The sequence below is a fragment of the Eschrichtius robustus genome, chromosome 3, assembly GCF_028021215.1.
Source record: "Eschrichtius robustus isolate mEscRob2 chromosome 3, mEscRob2.pri, whole genome shotgun sequence".
Classification (NCBI taxonomy): Eukaryota; Metazoa; Chordata; class Mammalia; order Artiodactyla; family Eschrichtiidae; genus Eschrichtius; species Eschrichtius robustus.
Window position 1 is genome coordinate 107,989,779 of NC_090826.1, and position 4,434 is coordinate 107,994,212.

At 46.5% G+C, this 4,434-nt stretch overlaps 2 non-coding genes across 2 annotated transcripts; both read left to right on the forward strand.

The window, feature by feature from the left end:
- The first annotated feature begins 654 nt into the window (after positions 1 to 654).
- TRNAG-UCC (transfer RNA glycine (anticodon UCC)) lies at positions 655 to 726 on the forward strand. The gene has a single exon. It is a non-coding gene; the product is annotated as a tRNA-Gly (tRNA).
- A 1,896-nt stretch (positions 727 to 2,622) lies between these two features.
- TRNAK-CUU (transfer RNA lysine (anticodon CUU)) lies at positions 2,623 to 2,695 on the forward strand. The gene has a single exon. It is a non-coding gene; the product is annotated as a tRNA-Lys (tRNA).
- Positions 2,696 to 4,434: the final 1,739 nt, after the last annotated feature.

Here is a 4,434-nt window from a genome sequence, read left to right on the forward strand (position 1 = left end):
TCGACGAAGCGTATGATTTAGTAAGTCTCAAAACTAATACAAATAACTAGTAAGTTTATGAAAAATGATCAACCTCGATAGTAATACAATAAATGCAAGTTAAAATGAGACTCCAAATTTTTATGTTGCACTTTCGTAAAGATAAAAAGAATGATGTTATCTAGTTGCCTGAGGTAATTTGGTAATACTCATTGAAAAGTGAAAATTGGTGATATCGCTCCACACAGCAATTTGGCAATATGTATTCAAAGCTTTAAAATGTGGGTATCTTTTCAATGGCAACTTTACCTTTATGCATTTGTGCTGAGGAAGTACTCTCAAATGCGTAACGATATGTGTACAGAGATAACACTCGCATTAAGGTCTTAACTCGTCCGCTTGATTTCAGAGGCTCCCTTCAAAAGACAATAAACTAGAATTGATTTTCCTTCCCTAAACCCCTGAAACGACTAAAAAAACGACCACAAAATTATCAATATAGTCATAGGTAAAATCCTAGAAAAAAAAAATCCTAGAGATCTTCTTTTCCTCTTCGTCCTTTGGCTTTGTGTTGAATATTTCTGTTAACACGAATCCCTGAATATGAAAGGCATTGGTCAGAGTAAACCATGACGAGTTATTCATAAGGATACAAACCGTAGCGCTTTTTCGTGGGCGTTGGTGGTATAGTGGTGAGCATAGCTGCCTTCCAAGCAGTTGACCCGGGTTCGATTCCCGGCCAACGCATTACCGGTTTCTTCTTTTCTCTGGAAGCTCGAGTAGAGCAAATAGGGGGAGAAAGAAGAAGAGCCTTTGACCACCCGGACGTCCGTCCTCAAACTCTGAGCCTTCTGGGAGACTCTACCGTGAGCGAACCTCCAGACTTTTTGCAGCTACCAAGGCAAGCCCATCTGCTGCGTTTGGCCTCTTGCTTCGCACCAGTTTACGATAATTCTCCTTTTGGGGGTCTTTAGGGAATGTCAGAAACGGAGGCTGATCGGATATGTTTTTCTGAATACTCGGAGGCGACTTAGATTTACTAAAGAGTCAGAATAAGGAAGTCAGCCCAAGACTCCGAAGTTCCTGAGAGAGCGCGCCAAGGAGCAGTGAGGGAAGCAAGAAAAATAATAAAGGGGAACCTCACGCCGTTTAGCAGCTCACCAGCTTCGCTTCTCTGCCGGTTCCAACATTCGGGCGACAGAAACCTCAACTCCAGGGTACAAGGTGGAGTTGTAAATAGGAAAATCCTCGGGTTGCCTGGGGGGGCGGCTTGATTATTTGGAGGGGAAAGAGAGAAATGGCTTGAGGAGGGCGACTGGGGACGCCCTCCCCGAGCTGCAGGCGACGCTCTCAGGACTGGGCGCGCCGCCGTCCAGCGGAGGGGGTGATGATGGCGCGGGCATGGCGGGATTCTGAGACCCAGATTCGGGTGTCAGGGCTTCGAGGTTGTGGGTGGAAACGTTTGGGATTTTAACCTAGGCGAATCACGCGAACTGAGCAAAGAAAGCTGCAGCACCACTTAGACAATCCTGTTTCAAAAGACATTAAATCCACCCCCAGAGCGCCACCTCGAAGGTGGCGTGCCGTGATCGTATAGTGGTTAGTACTCTGCGTTGTGGCCGCAGCAACCTCGGTTCAAATCCGAGCCACGGCATATCTTTGTAATTCACCTTAGTGGCCTTCCCCTTTTGGAACCTTTTAAGGGTTAAAAAAAGCTTGTAATCTGTCTTTGCTCAAGGCTGCATGGCAGAAGTGCAGTCTACGAATTAGATAAATAACTGTCTCCACTCAGCTCACTCCGCGGCTCGCCCACCTAAGCGAATCTAACCAGCCCTGGCAGAGCCGCTTCAGGGCGGTGTGGAGCGCCTCGGAGCAGCAAGCAAGGCCTACCTTCACCTGAGCAGAGGAGAGAGCCCTTCGCTGGTGACTCCGGAACTCAGCGCCTCTTCCAGAGGTTGGAGAAATGAACGTTTTGGAGAGTGAAGTGAAATCTCCCGCGAGCGCCCACGCCTGAGGCTCTAAATCCCATCCGACTTTAAATCTCAGCGGGATCTTCAGGTCCCACAAAATTTTAGTATTTAAAAACAAAATCGTGCCCCAAATGAATAGTCAATTGGACCTAAATTCCGACTGACGCGTCCTTCAGCCTCACCCCCACCCCATCCCCTGGTGGTCACGGTTTAGAGGGGGAAAGGGTTTCGGACCGAGAAGAAGGAAGAACGAGGCTGCAGCACCAAGGTCCCGGGAGCACAAGTCCCCGCGCCCCTCCTACTTCTCGCGGCAGTTTGAGCCTCTCATCCCTATTCCCTCGCGCTTTTTCGCCTCCTCTTCTGGATTCCGGGTCCCAGAAACCGGGTTCTCCAAAAGAATTTGCTGTCCAAAAGTTCTCAAAACCTGTCTAAAGGAATTTGAAGAAACGTCGAGGTTTCAGGACTCGTGATTCCCGCGTCCTCGGCAAGCCCGTCTAGCCCCGTGCAGTCCCATCACTCTCGGAGCCTGGAGTTTCTCGGTGACAAGAAGCTACTACTGCGTTTAAAATCCTAGAGCCCGAGAACTCTTTCAAACTAAGCTGTGTGCATCTTTGAGCGTGCAAGCTGTCCCTCGAAAGAAATTATATTTCTGTAAGAAGCTTCGCGAGCCAGCGCCCGGCTAGCTCAGTCGGTAGAGCATGAGACTCTTAATCTCAGGGTCGTGGGTTCGAGCCCCACGTTGGGCGGCCTTCCTTTTCCTCGCCTACCTCTGTTTTATTGAATCTTCTCTTGTTAGCTACCAACTGAACCAGCAGCTTCTAAATAGCCATTATGGTCACTGTTGTCTTAAACTTCGGTAAATTGTTCCAGAAATCGCCTCTACTCGCCCCAAATTTAGCACAGAAGAGGAATCCGGGCTACCGATCCCAGCATCTCAGGTTGAGACCAGGGGTCACAGATCCACAGCCGCCCGAACCCAGGCTCTTCCGAGGGCCGAGTCCGGGACCCGCGGGGCTCCCCCTTCGTGCTGCCTCGACTCTGCTCCACTGAGAAGACATCTTAGGACATGACCAAACGGAACCACTTTCGTTCTCTTCTCGTCAGTGGGAAATTTTGGATGAGGTGTTGAAGGGCCTTCTTAAGTAGTTAAAATGTTCTCCATTAGGTGCTAAGGAGCGTGCCTTTGCTTTTTAGGTTTTGAAGCGTTCATCAGCCTCAAAGGGCTGTAAAATACAACTAGTTTAGGAAGATTTCGAAACGAAAAAGAGGAGAGGGCGCTGGAAAAGGAGCTGAGGAAGAGGGACGCGGAAGAGCAAAGAAAGGGGGAAAGTACGATAGGAAGAGGAGGGAGGAGCAAGGACGACGGCCCGCAGCTGGCAAGTGGAGAGATTGCAGCGCAGTCTCATCAGATGGATGTAGGCGGACTCTCTGGAGTGCTGCGCCCAAGCGTTTCGAGTTAGCTATTGATCGACCGGAGAACTTTGTTCTACCCCGAAGGCCTGAAGTTGTTTGCCTGATATTTGCTCCTGCTAAATCTCTCATTCAGTGTTGGGATGAGTGGTGTGAGTAAAGTGGGTTTTCAAAGTGAGTGGAAGCCGAGTTTGTCCCCAGTCATCAGGCTTCTCAACCACAACGCGGACACTCGCTTTTAACTCCTCATACAGGTCTTTCCCACATCTCCCTAAGGATCATTTACCAGTCCTACTTTTTTTTTTTTTTAAGTTTGTAAATGTGCTTTAGTCTCCTTTATATATCCCGCCAACCATCTCCAAAATCATCAAGACACTAGCCGATTATCCTCAAGGTGTTGTGCCGGGACAAACATCACCAGCATCACCTGGAAACTTTTGAGAAACGCAAATTCTCAAGCCCTACCTCAGACCTACAGATTCAGAAACTCTGGAGGTGGACCCAACAATCTGAGACTTAAGCTCTGCAGGTGATGTGGATAAATGCTCAAGTTCAGGAACCACTGCATTAGGGCAACTTCCTTTCCTGTCAACTAAGATGTACCATGTTCTTGGGTAGGAAACTCAACGTCATAAAGATAGCACCTCTCTTTAACTTGGTGTCTGAATTTAACATAGTTTTTTAAAAAAATCAGTCGTCAATTTTATACACATCACTGTATACATGTCAAAGAATTTAACATCGTTTTCATTAAAATATCAAAAATATTTTTCTTTTTTATTCAAACTGGACAATATAATTCTAAAGTTTAAATGGAAAAATAAGCAGTAATACTCAGGAAATTCTTTTTTTAAAAGAACAATAAGGAAGGATTAACCCTATGAAATATTAAAATGACATAAATTATAATGATTAAAGCAGTAAAATATCGTGTATGGGTAAACAACAATCAATGGGACAGCACAGAGTCCAGAAATGGACCAAAATACATAAAGAAATGTAATACATTAGAAAGAGGGACTCAAATCAATAATTCTAATGAACAATGTTTTAATAACTAGGTAGCTGTCTGGGA